This window comes from Pinus tabuliformis, chromosome 2_1 (genome assembly GCF_031772625.1).
Source record: "Pinus tabuliformis cultivar Carrire ecotype Pingquan chromosome 2_1, CPIR1, whole genome shotgun sequence".
Classification (NCBI taxonomy): Eukaryota; Viridiplantae; Streptophyta; class Pinopsida; order Pinales; family Pinaceae; genus Pinus; species Pinus tabuliformis.
In genome coordinates, this window is record NC_142299.1 from 542,665,923 (window position 1) to 542,687,204 (window position 21,282).

The window sequence follows — 21,282 nt, forward strand, 5'->3', positions numbered from 1 at the left end:
CCTGTAAGACATAGTCACTACTATGTGAGCATCATTCATCAAGCCTCTTAGGGATTTTCAGCTAGCTATCATCAAAGTTATGGTCTTCTCCCTCAATCCCAATATCTCCTCTTCCCTCTCAAAGATTCGACTTTCTCTTTCAAGGGCCTCATGACCTCCCTGCCTTTTCCTCTATTCCCTTCCTCTTCTTGTGCATATGACAAGTGGGTGCTTTTCTATGGACCTTTCAGCCTATGTTTCTCTTTTCAACTAGTGCCTCTCAGTCTCCCTTTTGTCGTTGTAACAGGAGCCTCTCGGCCTCCTCTCTTTTTTTTCAACGTGCATCGGGTTCCCCCTTCCTTCACATGTGAGAGAAAGTGGATGAAGAGAGTCCCCTCTCTATAGTGTGTGAGAGAATGTAAAGACTAGAGAAAAAATGTTGCTTCTCCTTCTCATTGTTTTTCGTTATATCCTCTGCTACCTTCTCGGCCACGATGGTTCTATCATTCATAGTGGTCTACAGGTCCAACCCCTTTTGACAATACAACCTATACCTTTCATTAAACATTTTTCCTTTCTTTCTTGTGTCCTTTTCTCTACAGGGACATGGGTTTGTCCTTGTATGTCCCACTAATTTTAATACACAGTCATCTCTATTAAAACCACTCAGCTGGCCCATGAATGATAATTAAAACAATTAACTACATCAAGCAATCTCCCACCTCAAACATTGGAATATGTGTCTCTTTCTCAGCCTTTTTTAATTTTTAATTATATAATTACAAGGAAGAGTTGTACTAGGGGAATTAGCCCACAAGGTTGTTACAAAGAGCTTGGGTTTTCTCTATATATTAATCCTTCCATATTAATCCTTCCAATTCTTTGGCTCCCATCAGGGATATTGCAATTTTTATTTGTGCCTTGGATTTTCATTCTCCCTTTCAATTATATCAATGGACTGAGACTATCAAAGTGATTATTTTTTCTCTAAACTATAGAATTATGAGCCTATTATTTTAGCAAGCAATTTGGATCCACAGGAAAACAACAAGGTGTTAATTGTGATCGACGGGTTGTTGGATGCCTCTCTGGCTCTTCTCATCTCTATCCAAAGGCTTGAAGACATGGTTGAGATGCAAAGGCGATCTTTTAAACTCTTCTTGGAGGCCAAAATTCACTCTCACCATGCTAAACTGGAGGACTCTTTGGATGGTACGAAGGAGGAAATCCACCTTCTTAGCACTCAAGTGGTTGCATTGGAAGTCTCCTCGTCCATGACAACAAGAGTGTTTCATGGAAGTATTGGTTCTAGGGCTCCTACATATCGCAAAAGGACTCGTCTACCTAGAGGGTGTGATGAGGGTGGTCGCAGCACCAGGTGAATTTTTCCTTTTACTATGGAAACAATTTTGGTGATGTGGTCGGTTACAATAATTTCTACTTGTCAGCTATGTTTTTTTGTAAATGCATATTTTGCTTGCAACTTTTTGTAGGATATAAGTGGCTACATTTTTTGTATGAATTGTTTTTCCATTCTAACGCCTAATAAAATCTTTATTTACTATGATAAAGATGTGTTTTTCATATCAAATACAAGATGTAAGGGTTTTAATCCCTCTCCCAGCTTTTATTGATATAAACTTCCCTACTTGTATCGTTAAAAATAACAGTAATAATAAAATAAAAAATAAAAAATATGTTTAAGTAAATTTGGGTGTAATATTAACATAGGAGAAAGGTGTTATAACGTATCTTGAGAACTTAAAAATTATGAAGTGAACTATTTCATTCCTAACATGGAATTGTCAACAATTATAATGGCCATTAAAAATATGAAGGCACTATTTGATAGGAAAAAGATTTAAATTGAGGACTAATATATGGGTGCTCAATACATTTTCATGGATATCTTGATGCTTGACGGTGATATTGGAGTGAGTTGTGAACTAAACATGATTGTCTTATTCCTATATGAAAGGGAAAGAAAATCAAGTGGTAAACGCATTAAGTTATAGACCTAAAATTCAATCATTGACTTCCTTGAAGGTAGATTTAAGAGACCAGGTACTAAGTCTCCTTCAAGAAGACCACTAGTACAAAGAAAAAAAATATGTTTTGGAAAAGGGGAACGTCGTCAAAGCAAGTATGAAGGCTATTAGCTAGACATAGACTCTTACAATACTTGAAGATGATGTACATACCTAACAATGAGGAGCTTTAAATGTTGGTGTCATCAAAAGCTCAACATACACTATATGTAGCTCATCTTAGTGTAGCAAAGATGTATAATAAAATGGAGGGAATTTTCTCTTGGAAAAAATGAATATCATTCAATTTTTTTCTCTATGCATTGAGTATTAACAAGTCAAGAAAAAGCATTTCCATCTTATTACTTTGTTCTAACATCATGATTTCCCTAAAAGAAAATGGGAGGTTTCTTCCTTATATTTTATAGTTGGTATACCTATGACCCTATGAAGTTATGACTATATTATGGTGGTTGAGGAAGTTAGAATTAATGCTTACAAGTGTGCTACAAGTTGTTAATTGTTGTGAGTTTCTAGGTTAGTTATTTTTAGTTAATAAAATAATGTTTTTTCAGATTTAGTCGGTGATCTATTGCTATATATGTAATCATTATCTGAGCAATAAACACATAGTGAGATTTGTGATTGGTGTGTAACTATGTTTTTCTCTCTCTCGTTTTTTTAAGTTGGTATCAGAGCTAGTTCATCCCTAACTCTCTCAAGAGATGGGTTGTGATCATGACAATTCTGCAAGTTTAAATCTTTGTACATAGATTAGCATAGACCATGTGAAATCAAATCAGTTTAGTGGTGTAATGAAGAAGGTTATGGAATCTCTCCATCCAAGCCAAGTTTCTCTAAAGAAAGATATCCCTCCACACCTTGTAACCCTAAATGATAATAGGTTTGATAATCACGTCCAAGGGTTGTTTCTTGGGAAAGATATCCTAAAAGTGAATATGAAAACATATTCTCACAAAAATGACAAGGAATTTAAAGCAAACAAAATTTTTAAACAAACCAACAATGTGTGTGTCAAGATAGTGAATAGTATGCTTGAGTAACTCTACTTGGAAGCCTTTCCTCATCAACAACTTGGCTAGTGCTCATATAGCAAACCACTTGCATGTTGTCACTATAGGAAAATTAATGAAACATAAAGGAGGGATGTTATTTACATTGGGAGAAGTCGAAAACATCATAAAGGAAGGTAATGTTATAAACCAGGGTCTAAGGATCCAAGGTTAGGTGGAAAGGAAGTTTGTTGCAGAAAAGGTGTGTGTCGTGTGAGATTTTCATGAGCTTATGTGTTTTGTGTGGACCATGGATCTATGTGGAGAAGAAGAGTGATATAGCATTGTGAAAAAAATAATTCTTTCATTTTGTGTGTGGAGGCACTTAGAAGAAGCAAGAACATGACCTTTCTTGAGGACGATAATGATCTTGTCGTCCAACTGGTAATCTATGACATGAATACCTACCAGATTTCAGAGCTAGGATGGCTGCCAAAGAGCCCTACTTTATGTGCATCGTTGACGGTAACATTCTTATTCACATGGATAACCCTGCTAACATCCACAAGTTAGTGAGGTGTTTTGTGTGAACATGGAGGAGGTGAGGAAGAGGGGAAACATGTGCTTCAAAGAGAAAAATTGGGATGCAATGGATAAAAACTATAGAAAATGCATCAACGCCACCAAACATAGATAACATAGCTATCTCTGAAGATACATCAGATGCCATGATTGAAGATTTTGCAAATATTGACATAAATAATTCACTTCCGAGCCTCTCAAACTTTTCTAAAATTTTTTGCAATGTTTCTTACAGTGAGAGGCGCTCTACAGCCCAGTATAGGGTAGATGTGTAGGCGCTAGATGTAATGTAAGAAATATTGTATGTCAACATTTTTAATAATAATAACTTAGAAAAAACAACACAATCTTTGTTGTTCTCTTTAGTCCTTAGTACACTAGTTTGAGCCAACTAATAAAAATAATAAAATTTAATTTGTTGTATTTTAACTTTGTTTTTATTAATAAAATTAGGAACAATTTTTTAGATGAAAGAATATCATAATACCATGGTTTATCAATACCATGGGCCAATACCATGGCTTATCAATACCACATACCCAAAAACCATAACTTATTTCACAATCTAAATATTTTACAAATATTTTATTTTAATTTAGTTTTATAACATTTTTTAATTAAATCTAAAAGCAAAAAGGTTATAATTATTTTGAGGTATATCTAAACCCTCCATCCTCAAAACTACTAAAAATATTCTGATAGAGATTAAATCGAGGTTTTAATAAAATTAAAAATGAGAATACTTTTTATATATACATATGTGAAATTTATATAATTACGCCATAAAGCATTCCCTCTTAGAAGAACTTCCCTCTTGCACACTTGTAATAACTCTGCGCCCTTGGATTATATGTTAGAAGATGGGAGGATCTTCAGTTGTTGGATCATCACAAGTAGTTGGAAAGAAGCCTTATTAAACCCTAAGCCCCTTACATTTGCTTTCTTACAGGTTTTGTACGCGGATTCAGATTCCAGAGAAGTTGCAGGGATCTAAGGAGTTCACCAGGCTAGTCACTCGATCATAATTTTGAAGCGCCTTGAGGTGCCCTAACATGATGCATGATGTACATTCAATTCTATAGACAGACGAGAGCAGAGAATTTATCTCTAAATGGAAGCCAGAGTCACTTGTGCTCACCTTGACAGGTAAACCCTTGCAACAACAACAAGTTTTCCATGCATTTAAATTTATATTTCATTTCTCTGGGTTGTAACTTTCCCTTCTAGCCCCAGTGCCAGAATTTGTAGGTACCTACCAGTCCTTGCTATTGGCATTGTTATTCTAATTTTTAAGTGTGAAAGGCAAATGCACATACATTTTTCCAGGTTCTAACACGAACCCCATTGGGTGATTACAAGTTCTCTCTACTGAAACTGTTGGGTCCCTATAATACTAGTGATTACCCCATTACTATTGTAGTTATACCCCTTATTTATATTGTTGTGCCCCTATTACCCCCATATTGTTATTTCTGTGCCCCATAGAATCCCTCTATTGTTATTTTTGTGGCTTTATATTATTATTGTTAGGTCGGCTGGATTATATTGTGACTCCTTAGACTCCTATATATAGAAAGGAGGTTTTGTCATTTGTATCATCCAAGAATTGTTCATTTATGTAATGTAAAGGAGGTTTCCCCCTCGAAGAGGCTGAATTCTAAGGCGTGGATCTCTCTTTTCTATCTTTTTGTGAGCTGGTTTCATAACATTTGGTATCAGAGCTTTGGATTCTAGGGTTTCGCTGCTCCAAACAGGTCATCGTGGCATTTTCGCTATAACTTTTTTTCTGTAACGTTTCAGAAGTCGCAAAAAAAAACCCATTTGAGAAGAAATCGTGTTGAACCTTGGGTCCAAATTTTAGAGCTTTTCGCGCGATATTTGTGGAGATATGATCTGAGGAAGTTGGTCTTTTTGCAGACTCCTGAATTACATTCAAAACAGGTGACCTGGGGAAAATTGTCATAACTTTCTCTCTGGGGATCGGATTGAAATTTCGTAAGAAGGTACAGAAAGAGGACAGACTGTACTTTCTTGTATGAATGTTTTAGATTCAAAGGTTGAAACAGTGACTCGTGGCACGTTGTACAAGTTCGCTCTACTGAACTAGTCTAAAAGAAAGTCACTGTGGGAGATTTTACATAACTCTTCCTTGGAGAATCCAATTTGGGTCAGACTTGTGGCATTGGAAAGAGGACATAGAAGGCTACTACAGGTCGCAATTTCAGAACTGGATGATCCGAAATTACAGAGATACATCAGATTCAATATCAGGCTTCTATAAAGTGAAAAAAGGTGTGTAGTTTTTTTTTTTTTTAATTTTTGTGTAAGCTTGGTTTAACGGAATTCAAAGGGCATAGTAAAGCATTATTATCGGTAACTGATGCCCCGAGGAAAGAAAATGCAAACACCTAGTAAGGAACCTGAAAGCTCTAGCATGACTCATGAAGAAGAGGAAGAAATGCTACATGATATATCAAAATTACAAGAACAAGTGCAACACATGTCACGCTCACAAAAGCTAACAGAAGCTAAGATAAGTGGCGTGGAATCTAAGATAAATGGCGTGGAAGCTAAGATGGATGATTTGAAGATAGATTTGAAGACAGACATGGAAGAATTGAAGAAGTTGCTACAAGAAAGGGTCACTAATGGTGAAAAGGTAGTAAAGGAAACTCATGATGAGAACAAAAGAAATGTTAATCATGATTCCATAGACGCTAATGTTGGATCGAAGAATCACCATATTCCAAAAATCGATATGAGGAAGTTTGATGGCAAGGATCCTGCCACATGGATATTACAGATGGAGCAATTCTTCGATCTCAATAATGTGCAAAACGCACAAAAGGTACGTATGGCAACTGTATATTTGGAACCAAATCAGTTTGTATGGTATCAATGGCTTTGCTCTCGTAAACAATTTATCACTTGGGCAATTTTTACGGAAGAATTGATAGCACATTATGAAGATACAAAAAGCAACACTTTTTTTAGCCAATTGATAAGTCTCAAACAAAAGGGTTCAATAATGGAGCACATTGAGGAGTTCCAAAAATTGAACATAAGGGTAAAAGATATTCCAGAGGAGCATAGGATTGATGTGTTCATAGGGTCTTTAAAGGATAATATCCAACATGATGTTTGCCTTTGGGAACCTGATTCATTAGAGAAGGCATTCAGGTTAGCAAGAAAAATGGAAAGCAAAATTATGGCAACCAGGAAGCATACCACTCACAACTATAAAGACGGAAGTGTTGTTGCCCCTAGTCTTCCACAAACTATAAGGTTGACACCACAACAATTGGAAGAAAAAAGAGCAAAAGGGCTTTGTTACAGTTGTGATAGCAAATACACTAAAGGTCATAAGTGTGCTGAGAAGAAATTATTCTACATAGATTGTGAAGAGGAAGAAGAAAAGGAGCAAGAAAGGTCAAAAGAAGAAGATATACTCCAGGAACAAAGCCTAGATGAAGAACAAATAAATCCGACCATATCTTGTAATGCATTGGCGGGAATTACCACTCCTCAAACCATCAAGATAGAAGGACAAATCAAGAAGAAAAAGGTAATAGTGTTGATTGATTCAGGAAGCACCCACAATTTTATTCATTGTAGGGTAGCAAAAGAATTGAATTGCTTCCTATATCCAGCACCAGAGTGTCAAGTGATGATTGCAAATGGAGGAACAATAAATTGCTCTGGAAAGTGCCATAATATCAAGCTATCCATGGGAGAATATGTATTGACTAGCCCAATGCTTTCCATTCCAATGGGAGGTGCTGATGTTGTACTAGGAGTCCAATGGCTACAATCCTTGGGTACAATAGCTTTTAATTTTCAAGAACTTTTCATCAAATTTTCTACGGAAGGAAAGGAAGTTGAATTAAGGGGTATTGCAGGGAAACCAGGAAAGATAATCAGCTCTAATGGCATGACAAAGCTTCTAAAAAAGGAGCAAAGAGGTGTAATTGCACAATTATGTTCGCTAGATGTTTCCACATTGGAATCATCTATTTCTCCAGATCTCCAAAAAGTCCTGGACAATCATTCCAAGGTATTTGAGACTCCAAAAGGTCTCCCACCTATGCGTGATCATGATCATGCTATTCATCTGATTCCAGGAAGTGTTCCTCCAAACATCAGGCCGTACAGATATCCATATGTCCAAAAAAGTGAAATTGAACGTATGGTTGCAGAAATGCTAGAGGCTGGTATAATTCAACCGAGTCAAAGTTCTTTCTCAGCTCCAGTAGTATTGGTGCACAAGAAGGATGGATCATGGCGCATGTGTCCGGATTATAGGGAGCTCAACAAGCTCACTATTAAAGATAAGTTCCCCATTCCTGTTATTGATGAATTACTGGATGAATTGCATGGATCAATTTACTTCACCAAGTTGGATCTTCGTTCGGGATATCATCAAATCAGAATGAAGATTGAAGACATTCCGAAAACGGCATTTAGAACTCATGAGGGTCATTATGAATTTTTGGTCATGCCTTTTGGCCTTACCAATGCACCTTCAACATTTCAAGGTTTGATGAATTCAATTTTCAAACCATTCCTTAGAAAATTTGTGTTAGTATTTTTTGATGATATACTAATCTACAGCAAGTCTTGGAAGGATCATGTTGAACATGTTGACAGGGTGCTACAACTATTGGAGGAGAAACAATTATATGCAAAAAGATCCAAATGTTTCTTTGGAGTCCAGGAGGTGGAATATTTGGGTCATATTGTATCTCATGAAGGAGTTAAGGTAGACCCTAGCAAAATTAAAGCCATTAAGGAATGGAAAATCCCCACATCCATAAAGCATCTGCGAGGATTTCTTGGGTTGACAGGGTATTATCGCAAGTTTGTTAAGAATTATGGGAGAATAGCAGCACCTCTAACAACATTATTGAAGAAAGATTCATTTTCATGGACTCTGGAAGCAACAAAGGCCTTTGAACATCTTAAAGAGGCAATGTGCCAAGCACCGGTCTTAGCTACACCGGACTTCACAAAAACCTTTATTGTGGAATGTGATGCTTCAGGAAATGGAATTGGTGCTGTTCTAATGCAAGATGAAAGACCCATTGCTTTTGAAAGTCGTCCAATCAAGGGAAAGTTTTTAAGCAAAGCTATTTATGAGAAGGAAATGTTGGCAATACTCCATGCACTTAAGAAATGGCGACCCTACCTAATGGGAAGACACTTCAAGGTAAAAACGGATCATGATAGCCTTAAATACTTTTTAGAACAAAGATTATCCTCTGAAGAGCAACAAAAGTGGGTCACAAAGATGTTGGGTTATGACTTTGAAATCATCTACAAAAAAGGGAAGCAAAATGTGGTGGCAGATGCACTCTCAAGAAAGGATGAGGATGTGGAAGCATTGTTGTGTGCCATTTCTATTATCCAACCAGATTGGATAAACGAAGCAAGGGAGGAATGGAAGAATGACGAAGAAGTGTGGGCACTTATTCGAAAGCTACAACAAGATTCCAGTACTTCTGATACATTTAGCTGGCAAAATGATTCGTTATGGTACAAAGATCGCTTATACCTCTGTAAGAATTCCCAGCTAAAACAAAAGATTCTTATGGAATTGCACACTTCTCCCTTAGGAGGGCACTCAGGATTTTTAAAAACTTACCACAGGGTTAAGAAGGAATTTTTTTGGGATGGCCTTAAATCAGATATTCAAAAGTTTGTGGCAGAATGTTTGGTTTGCCAACAAAATAAAGTTGAAACAATTAAGACACCGGGTCTATTACAACCTTTATCCATTCCAAGCCAACGTTGGGAGGAGGTTTCAATGGATTTTATCACAGGTTTACCCAAGTCTGAGGGAAAGAGTGTCATCATGGTGGTAGTTGACAGACTTACCAAGTATGCACACTTTTGTGCATTATCACATCCATTTAAAGCCAGTACAGTTTCTACTGCATTTATGGAAACAGTTCAAAAGCTACATGGAAACCCAAAGATTATTGTAAGTGACAGAGATCCCATTTTCACTGGAAATTTTTGGACAGAATTATTTTCTTGTCTTGGTACTCAGTTAGCTCATAGCTCATCTTATCATCCTCAATCTGATGGGCAAACTGAGATAGTAAACAAATGTTTGGAAGGATATCTTCGTTGCTTTGTATCTGATAAACAGACACAATGGGTCAAATGGTTGCCTCTGGCTGAATGGTGGTATAACACTTCCTTCCATACAGCAACAAAAATGACCCCATTTATGGCACTTTATGGGTATCAACCACCATCCATCACATCATATTTAAGAGAAAATTCTAAGGTTCAGGCAGTGGAACATCACATCGAACATCAACAACAAGTCCTCCAACTCTTAAAGGATAACCTCGTGTTGGCACAAAATAGAATGAAACAACAGGCAGATCAACATCGCAGTGAAAGAAGTTTTGATGTAGGTGATTGGGTATTCCTACGGCTACAACCATATAAGCAAATGTCCCTAAAGCAAGCTAAGAAGGATAATAAATTATCACCAAAGTATTATGGTCCGTACAAGGTGTTGCAAAAGATTGGTACTATGGCATACAAATTGGAGCTTCCTGCAGCTTCTCGATTGCACCCAGTTTTCCATGTTTCATGTTTAAAGAAGGTTATAGGTAACAAGCTCCCAATTCAAACAATATTGCCAGAACTTGACGAGGAAGGAAAAATTATATTGGAACCGGAAGCAGTCACAGAAACAAGAACTCGACAGCTACGAAATCGATCAATTTCAGAGTATCTTATCAAGTGGAAGAACTTATCCGCTGAAGATTCCACATGGGAGGATGAGAATTTTATGCAAAAGTATCCAGAACTACTCAAGCGTTGAGGACAACACTTTTTTGAAGGAGAGGGGCATGTTGGGTCCCTATAATACTAGTGATTACCCCATTACTATTGTAGTTATACCCCTTATTTATATTGTTGTGCCCCTATTACCCCCATATTGTTATTTCTGTGCCCCATAGAATCCCTCTATTGTTATTTTTGTGGCTTTATATTATTATTGTTAGGTCGGCTAGATTATATTGTGACTCCTTAGACTCCTATATATAGAAAGGAGGTTTTGTCATTTGTGTCATCCAAGAATTGTTCATTTATGTAATGTAAAGGAGGTTGCCCCCTCGAAGAGGCTGAATTCTAAGGCGTGGATCTCTCTTTTCTATCTTTTTGTGAGCTGGTTTCATAATAGAAACCCTTCATTGAATACACATTTTCCATGGCTTGGAGAAGGGTTTGCTCGATGTCTTTTGAAAGATCAGGAAGGGGATGAGAAAAGAGCAACAATTTCAAAGAGATCATCCAAGGCCCTAAAGCCGCTGAGAAAGAGTGTTGAATCTCATAGCATCAATTCCTTGAAGGGCCAAGCATTGAGTAAGAGTTGGAGTGGTAAACAAGATGCATAAAACGTCGAGTCAAATGCAGAGAAAAGTTTGACAACATATACCTCGACGGCGAAATAAAATAGTGGAAGTGTGTTCAAGGATATAGGTTGGAGGAATTCAAAACTACCCATTTCATCACTTAAGCTAGATGCATCAAGAGCAACATCAGAAACTCTATAAAATTTGGGCCCTTCGATGTCTGTGCATATAAAAAAACTAAAAAAAATTGTGTCTCTTGCTTTGGAGGCAAAGGAAAATGAGAAGAAATGAGTAATTGAATCATTTAATTTCTCATCAAATCACATTCAAGGCCCCAAAATCAAAATTATTGAAAAAGAGCTAGAAATACCAAAGGAACCACATCAATTTGTACAAGAAAACAAGAAAAATGCATTGCAACAATGCATATCTGGGATTTCTAGATCAGCCAAGCAGAACCCATCTATGTCTTTTAATAGACCAAGGAATCAGTTGTTAAGCCCATAGAAAAGGTCATCTAAAAATAATTAGTGTAAATTTGGGCCCCATGTAAAGTTTGGCCCTTCAAAGTCTACACATATAAAAATACAACAGAAAATTGTCTCTCTTACTTTGGGGGCAAAGGAAAATGTGCAGAAAAGAGATTGAATTTCTCATCAAATCACGTTCAAGGCCCCAAAATCAATTGAAAAAGAGCTAGAAGTACCTAAGGAACCACATCAATCTGTACATGAAAATGACAGGAAAAATGCATTGCAACAATGCATATATTGGATTTCTAGATCAGGCAAGAAGAACCCGTCTATGTCTTTTAATATACTAAGAAATGAGTTGTTAAGCCGGCAGAAAAGGTCATCTAAAAATAATCAATGTAGTTAGCAATCAAACATGAGAAATTTTTATGGTGCAAAGGACTTTGTGGCTTCAAATAGGAATCTAGACAACAACTGTACTAATAACAGTGTTAGGAATTTTGGGTCACACAAGGATGGATGTAATGAAAATGACAAGAAAAAATTATTGCAACAATGCATATCTGGGTTTTCTATATCATCCAAGTAGAACCCATCTACCTCTTTTAATAGACCAAGAAATCAATTGTTAAGCCCGGAGAAAGGGTCATCTAAAAATAATGAGTGAAGTCAGCAATCAAACACGAGAAATTTTCATGGTGCAAAGGACTTTGTGGCTTCAAATAAGAATCTGAGCAGCAACCATACTAATAACATTGTTAGGAATTTTGGGTCACACAAGAATGGATGCAAAGGAAAGGGAGAGAGGAAGAAGAAGATTGAAGAGAAGAAAGGCGATTCTTCAGTTGGAGCTAAGGTGTCCCCTAAAAAACATAAGTGATGGCCATTTTTCATGTCATAACTATTGTCACTTGGACTCTGCATCAGATGATGAACGTAGCAATTATCTTGAGAAAAATGAGAAGAAAGGTTTATCCAAAAGTGTTAAAGAACCACTACCAAAGGTAAAGGGAAGTAATAGAATCTATAGCAAGTAGTAATGTTCAAAAAGCATTGAAACCTATAGAGAATGAATCAAAAGAGGTGAATGGAATTCTCAATAGGATTCTCAGAGTTGCAGCAAGGGCATGGATGTGGTTTCTTTCACATTTTCATCTCCTATGAGGTCTACAGGTGGATCCCAAACAATAATTCATTCAATGGAGAAGAAGCAAGGTCAAGCAGTGGATGATTGGAGAGAAAGGCAGACAACCAATTGGATAGATCCTTGCACATATAGTGAACCTGAGAAAATCATATCAGAAGTAACATGCTCATCTTCATCTTCTTTCAAGCCTGCCATGTTAGGAGGAGATAGCTTAAATGCTCTTTTGGAACAAAAGTTGAGAGAGTTAACTATTAGTAGTGGAGTTGACCTGGGTGCCAGAAATTCTTTCAAGGATTCCATTTCTAGTAAAACAACTGCATCTATACTTCATGACTTGATTATCACACTCTTTGAAGATGTGTTTTTTTGTTGTAGTTACATTGGGTTGCAATCTCTTCAAAGTGTTCTGAAGTTTAATGGAATTATAATAAGGTTTTGTTCTTTTCTTTTTCACCTTTATCTCATAGTTTCCATCGCATTCTTGGTGGTTTCAGTTGTAACAAACAACTTTGGGCACATTAGTTTAAGCACCATCATGTGGAAAATTCATAATCAATTATTTTTTAGGGTTGCACTACATTGAATATGAAATATCATTTTTTGGGATTAATTGTTTATACAAAGTCATTTATCTATGTTCTATTCCCCATGAGGATCGACTGATGAAAAATTTCTCCTGAGCTCCACTTAGCATTATGTGCATTAGGTAATGCTCGTAGGAGTGATGAAGTGGGGTTGAAACTAGTGAATGAATCACATAGCATCACTCATCAATTCTAGGACTTGCACCTGGTAACCATGACTACTTGGGAAGGTTACCCATCCTAGGACACCTTTGGCTCAAGTGCACTTAACCATGTAGATTTTATCCATAGTTAAGTAGCTTTCTACCTGATTTGCAAAACCTTAGCTAATATTGTGGTACTAATGGTAGTTGGGTTTTGTCAGTTTTCAATTTCTTCAATGGATGAAGGAGATTTGCAGTCAATGATGATGATGACCAAAAAAAATAAAATGCAATGTACATTTCCATTTGCTAATGAATTAACCATTGGGTTTTGTCAATTTTCAATTTCTTCAATGCATGAAGCATATTTTCATTCAATGATGATGATGACCAAGAAACATAAAATGCAATGTACTTTGCCATTTTCTAATGAATTAAGTTATAAATATGTTAGTGTTAGCTATTAAGAGCTTAGAAATATGTTAGTGTTTGATAAATTTATAAGTTAAAGGATAATGGCTTATGAGATGTTGTATTTTGTTGCTGACAAAGCTTAAGCAACATCAACTTCCTCTTGCAAGAATTAAGAAAATAATGAAATCTGATGAAGATGTGAAAGTGGGATGATTGTAGGTCTCTTCCTTTTTTTAAGCATTCTCAGCCAATGGCTTTTGTCTTGCATGTTGGACTACAAGAGCATAAACTACAGGATTTTTATTAATGTAGGTTGCATATATTTGTTGTAGACACTTTTGAAAGTAGTCCCATGCCATCATATTTCCTGGGTGGAAGCTCAGAAATCACAGTCTCACCTCTATAGTACTTCCTTATTTGTTTACAGATCATATGTTGCTTCAATTTCATTAAGATTTTATCTATTGTAATCTTCTTTTCCGTTGCTTGCCTGAGGAAATTGTTGTTGAACTTCATTGTCCTGGACAAATCCTTCCAGTGCCTTACATTTGATCAAGGTTGCATCCTTTGCAGGCTGACTGAGCATAGGCCAAGAAGGCTTCCCACCTGATTATTTCTATCCAATGTTGCAGATATGCCATTGACTTACTACAATTGTCAATTGTAGCTACACTTGCATTCTCAAGCTTTTCCTATGGATTTGTGTGCTCTGTGCCTATAAAGGGTTACTTCAACTGATTCTGGCTACATACCTAATTGGGGAGGAACAATGCTAGATCCTACAGGTATTGACCCTAGTACTCATGGGTTGTTTCTAGACAAACTGATGTCTCATGCCATCATGTTGTTGATGCTATTAGCTTGTTGTACCAACTTGTATTCTCATTCCCCTTATCCTGGATTGTTCTAAGGAATAATATAGGGATTTTCAACCTAGTAACTGACTACCCAGATGTTTGTGTGGGAAATAAAATACTCTCCTTCCCATGAAAACAATGCACATATTCTAGGTTAATGTAGGTTGATGATTTTGTTTATCTACTTCCTCTGCGTGAAATTTGCTTTTCAATTTAACCAAAATCATTCAATGTTTGTGCTAGAACCAAATTGAAAAGCTTGAAACATTTTCCTTGAGGGATTTTCAAGCAAAATTCATAGAGCAATGTACTAAGAATCAAATTTTGGAATGAAAACTTCCACGAACTAGTGTGGGAAAGCCTTTATGCTTTTGTTGGGATTTTTATTATACTTTGACATTAGTGGTGATGATATCTTAGGACCCAAGTTTGGAAGTAGTGGCTAGGAAGGTCAAGTTGAGTCAACAGAAAGTCTTCTAAAATGAAAATAAAATGTCTATTGACATGCAAAAATTATTGTGAAAGCCACGTCTTGAGTCTTTAACTCTCTTAACTCTGCCACAATGGTTGTCATGAAACTTGTGGATTGAGGCTTCCAAATGAATTATGGACTAAAACTTCAAGTGAGTTGTTGAATAATTCTCAACTTTAATCACCTCATCTAATTGTTAAGGATTGATTAGCTTGCAGGATGAGGAATATAGAGGACACTAGACTAGGATTCCTCCTGCAAAATCTATGTCTTATAGAGGAATGCACTTTCCACTCATGCATGCTCAACCTTACCATCATAATTTTAGTCATGTATATAATAACTACTTGTTGATCATTAATGTCCTCTTAATACATAAATAACCATGAGATTTTAGATTTTATATGGAAGTATAATGGTAGCTAACTATTTTACCTATTATAATTTGTATCTAACTATTTTATACCATTGGATTTTCCTGTTTATCATTCCTATATCTATATTCGTAAGCGTTAATACTGGAATTGTGACTAGTTATGAAAGAAACATCACATGAGCTGAAAGACACATGAATCCTACTAATATGTTGAGTTGTATGAAGTCTATGCTGCAACAAAACTTGTGAAGACAAAGACCCATTCAAACATCAAATTGTTGTGTAGTTGCAAGAATGATCCCTAGAGTTGCCACATTAATCAATCCAAGACCTCCCCCATCCTTGGGCATAATACAAACATTCCTGGGTACCATTAGGAGACACTATGCTCCTCCATACTTGCCTCATAAATATGAATGCAAGACCTACGCCATGGGTGAAACTGAGCTCTATTGGGTAACTAGCAAGACAAATATTAAACATGGGAGGCATGAAGAATCTTTCCAACAACAATCAATTCCCAGGAAACAGGGGGTCCTTATTTTGCTAGAAAATAATCTTACATTGCAGTGGTTGAAGACACCAATCTCACATGGTAGTTGAAGAGAGGTCCATGCTGGAGGAATATAGGCAGGGGGATCATCAAGACCAACTAACCAATAATTATTTTTGTAATCACTAACAACCACCCTAGAGGTCTCATAATGGATAGCTAAATAATCTCTAGTTATATCCACTAAATGTTGGTTTGCATGCAGTGAAAGGAGAGAATTGTGTTAGAAAATTATATATTACGGAGCAATGGAAAACATAAAATATTGTAAAAACACAAACACAGAATGCACATAAAACAAAATAGTTACACAAATATACATGATTCGCCTAATTTGGTCTGCATCCACGGAGAAAATAGCTAGTCCTTCCTTTTATATTATCCAACAAAATGAAGAGATACAACATATAGTAGATTTGTTGTAATTCCCTCTTCACTCTCACACAATATACTCTCTCTTTCTCGCTCAAAATACACATATATCTAGTCTCAATATAATTCCCTCATATATAGCAAGGGGTTGCCTTCTAGGGAAAAAAATCCCGAAATTAAACATAACTTATACCGTGAGATCATCCACCTAATGAACGGATCATATTGAATACAAAATTACAATATTTTATAAGATAATTTTAAATATATTTTTAGCTTCGGGGTCACTACCCCCAAACCCCTACCAGGGGGGCTCATAAAATCATCGACGCCACCCACCCCGCCCCCGACGACGATTAAATGACAGGCGGCATTGTCGCCCTGTTATGAACTGAGGTTCAATGTTCTGATACCTCTAAATAAAGAAAATAATCAACTCCACACCCAACAAATGGTTGGGAAAATGGTTATCAACCATCTTTGAATCATTAGGGAGAGAAATCCCTTAAATGTGGCCTTGTAACTGAGAAAATACCCTAAGTAATCTGTTTTCAACCATGCCTAATAGACCGATGAAGCAAAATACATGGGGTTAGAGAAATATTCATAGAAACAAAAGCTGAGGCATTGGATAAAAGAGTGTTCACTGTCCCAACACATCTCTCACCAAAACCTAGACAAGTCAACATGTCAATAATGAAGGACTAGTTAATTTGATCATTGGCTTTATCAATTCAGTAGTAGGTTTTATCAAAGTAAATATTTCGGAAGAGAGCTTGTTGATTTGTTCTCCAATAGGTTTAAGATGCTTATCTCAAATCGACAGTACAATTTCTTTGAGCTAGCTCAACAGTATCGTTGAAAAATTATCCATAATTGAGATGGTCTAAAATACAAAATTGAAGCCCTTTAGTAATGAAAATAGGCCAAATAAACAGTAGATGTTAAAGAAAATAACAATAGATGAGAAGCTTAGTCACTAGAAGGACAGATGTTTGGGATATAGCTACAAGATCTATGTGGATCTTTCTCTCTCCTCAGTAACAATCAGGAGGCATTCCTAATTCTATGAAAGCAAACTCACTAGAAGACAATTTTATATTTGGGGGATTTGTGTGACGAAGTTGTGTCTGTGGTTAGACTACAAAATGGTAAACCCTTCCCAATGTTTTACATTTGTTGGAAAAATTGTCTTTCTTGAGAATCTAATTTTTTAAAGTGATTTGGAAGCATAGGGGACTATGTGAATGGATTGGAGATAAAGCTATAATAAGGTAGTTTATTTTTTAAGGATAAAGGCCAACTTTATATAGCAAGAAGGCATACAAATGGTGGGGGATATAAAGTGCAGATCATAGATGCATCGAAAGGTTTTAGGTTGTATGGAAAACAAGAATTTTGTTTAAATCCCGAGTATTAGGCTAGATGATATCAACCAAAGTTTGGCCATCAAATATTGACTTCATAAATTGTGATTAGCAAGTGAGAGTTGTGTAATATGAGAGAGAAGTAGGAAAGCCAAACACATACTTTGGAGTTGTAGAGTGGCTATGTGGATGGTTCCATTTAATATTTCATTCTAAAAAACTACAACTTACAAAGTAGATGATTTGTCTCAAGAATGCACATGAATGAATCTTGTGAGTGCACTAGCATAAATGCATTATGTTAGTCTTGCTTCATTGTAGATATTTCTAAGTCACCATTAGTAGGATTGTTGAGTACAGATATCAACTCAGACTTGGGCTTGGATGACTTGACCATAAAATGAGTGAACTTGATCCTTTTCTCGGTCAGGGACTGGTTTTCTACCAACATGGCCAAGTAAGTGCATGATATATGTAGAGCTGAAGTATGATTGGAAAAACAGAGTGTCCTAATTTCATGTCAATGGATTGACTTCAACATATTCCTACCCTGTTAAGGTCCCTGCACAGGGAAATCATCCAACTGGTGTAGAAACTACAACTTCCAGTTGGGGATAGATGGTTTGATGAATACATGGATGAGAGCTCAAAGCTCTTGGATGTGTGTCATGTACTGAAATGTGGGATTACAGACCCAGAGCAATGCCAGAATGTTGTGTAGAACATTTTCGTGACATTGAATTCCAATAGCAGCCAAACAAGGCAACAATGCAAACAGGTGATGAGGATCATATTAGGATGTTGGAGGGAGGCCCTCAGCTTGGAAGAAGAAAACAAGGCATTGATAGAAACCAAGTTTCAAGCAGATGGGAAGTTATTTTTGCAATTGAATGATAAGGTCATTGAGGCCAATTTTTCCAAGTGGAATGGGTTCAATGGCTTTAGAGGGTCATGTATGCAATGAAGAATACAAGCTCATTGTTGCTTATGTTGTTTCTTTGGGGATTAGTGTATGGTTTCAATGAGAATTCAATTTTTGTGGAAAAACTATGTTTTACGTTTTCCTTTTTTTCCTCATCATCTTTCTGACAATAGAGAGTGGACGCTGAGATAAACCGAGTAAAATCCTCTATCAAGACTACCATGTATAGTAGACGTGCATTTTTTTATGTGATTTTGGAAAGACACAATCCTTGATGGGGGGTCTCTGGAACCTATTGGACATTAGGTTTAGGGGTTCCCAGTAGGGGAACAACAACATTGTTCACTACCAGGAGAGCCTCATTGAAAAAATTCAACAATTGGAGCACTTTTCTGGTTTGGAGCGATTTTCACAAGGCAAAATGGTTATGGAGCCACTGGAGCAAACCCACTTTTGTCTTGTCCAGTAATCAGATCATAATGAGTATGATTCAAAAATTCATAGTTTGATAGGGTTCAAGAGCATTAATTTGAGAAGTAGAAGGGTTTGTTGTTGTAAAAGGATGATGATATAATCATGGGACAAAAAAATACTCCCTAAAATGACCCATTTTTGATGCAGAAACTCAGAATGGAAACTAACTATATATATGTTTGGCCTCCTAAAGTTTTTGAAGAAAAATATTGGTAGAGCAATGTGTGTCAATATAAAAATATACCATTGGATTTTCTTGTTTAGCGTTCCTATGTCTATATTCGTAAGTGTTATTACTAGGAATTGTGAAAAAAATTCGGCAATAGATGTTGTGAAGGGAATTGTTGACTGTATTTGTTTTCTTTTCTTTATTTGAAAATGTTATTACAACTGCATAGACAGTCTCGGTGTATTTAATTGGGATGCATAAATAACGATATTCATTATAATGGATGTTTCTTTCATAACTATATCAATTTTGTAAACTGTAGTGACAAACAAGGCTAGAATCACCCATTTTATGTCATTATATATTTTTTAATAATTCAAGATGGATATAAAAACAGTTCTTGAAAGTGGAGCCAATTATATGTATGGGAATATACCAGGAAAAAAAAAAATGTTATGTTACTAAAGGGACAAGGATATCTCACAGTCTTACTTTTACCATCTTATTGTTGTCATTTATAAAGTATGCATAAGTAGAGATTTTGTAAGTGATGCTATAGAAAAAAGCAAGTAAATCATGGAGTGGACTTTATGTTTGACACATGTTACTTCTGATCCATATTAGTTGTCATGATTTTGATTTGAAATGAAATGCACTTAACTGCTTCATTGGATGACTTTCCAAAATCCCATAAATCATACTAAGCACATTTTGGGCATAGATTTCGATGTAATCCTGAAAAGAATGGGGCGTAGAGGTTAGTGTGATATGCGTGTAAGAATATGATAAAATTTTGGATGCCTTAGCTTAGGAAAAGGTGATCTCTATCTGTCAGATATGGTAGAAATCACTTTGGAGCTTTCAAAATTCATTTAATCTAATACATTGCCACAATGTGTTAACTCTTAGAAGCCTTAGTGAAGGAGTTGTTAGATCTATAGGGAACAAAACGAGTCTCTAATACTTCAACATGATATATGTAGAGTTGAAGTATGATTGGATAGATTGAGTGTCCTAATTTCATGTCAATGGGTTGGCTTCAACAAATTGTTACCCCGTTAAGGTCCCTGCGTAGGGAAATCATCCAACTAATGTAGAAACTACAACTTCCAGTTAGGGATAGATGACTTGATGAATACATGGATGAGCTCTCAAAGATCTGAGATGTGTGCCATGTACTGAAATGTGGGATTACAAGCCTAGAGCAATGCCAGAATGTGGTAGAGAACGTTTCCATTGAATGCCAATAGTAGCCCAACAAGTCAATAATGTAAGCAAGTGATGAGGAGCATATTAAGGTGTTGGATGGAGGACCTCAGCCTGGAAGAAGAAAATAAGGTATTCATAGAAATTGAGATTCAAGTAGATGGGAAGTTATTTTTGCAATTGAATGATAAGGCCATTAACGCCAATTTTTCCAAGTGGAATGGGTTCAATGGCTTTAGAGGGGTCATGTATGCAATGAAGAATACAAGATAATTATTGGTTATGTTGTTGCTTTGGGGATTGGTGTATAGTTTCAATGAGAAATCAATTGTTGTGGAAAATCTGTGTTTTATGTCTTCCTTTTTTAGCTCATCATCATACTTTCAACAGAGAGTGGACGATGAGATAAACCGGGAAAAGTCCTCTATCAAGACTACCATGTGTAGCAGACCTGCATTTTTTAATATGACTTTGGGAATACACAATCCTTGATGGGGGAGCTCTCAACCCAGCTGGACCTTAGGTAGAACTTAGGTCCAGGGGTTCCCAACTGGGAAACAACATTGTTCATTAACATGAGAGCCTCATTGATAAAATTGAAAAATTGAAGCACTTTTCTAGTTTGGGGCGATCTTCACAAGGAAAAATGGTTGTGGAGCCACCAGAGAAAACCCTCTTTTGTCTTGCCCAATAATCAGATCATAATTAGTATGATTCAAAAATGTTTTGAAATATGGAGTTGATTATACTCATGAAAATTTCATAAGAAATATATC

General features: G+C 36.3%; 2 pseudogenes; both read left to right on the forward strand.

Annotated features, from left to right (window-relative positions):
• Nucleotides 1-1,103: 1,103 nt before the first annotated feature.
• LOC149201431 (uncharacterized) lies at nucleotides 1,104-19,126 on the forward strand (annotated as a pseudogene).
• A 942-nt stretch (nucleotides 19,127-20,068) lies between these two features.
• Nucleotides 20,069-21,033, forward strand: LOC149201432 (uncharacterized; annotated as a pseudogene).
• The last annotated feature ends 249 nt before the right edge of the window (nucleotides 21,034-21,282 follow it).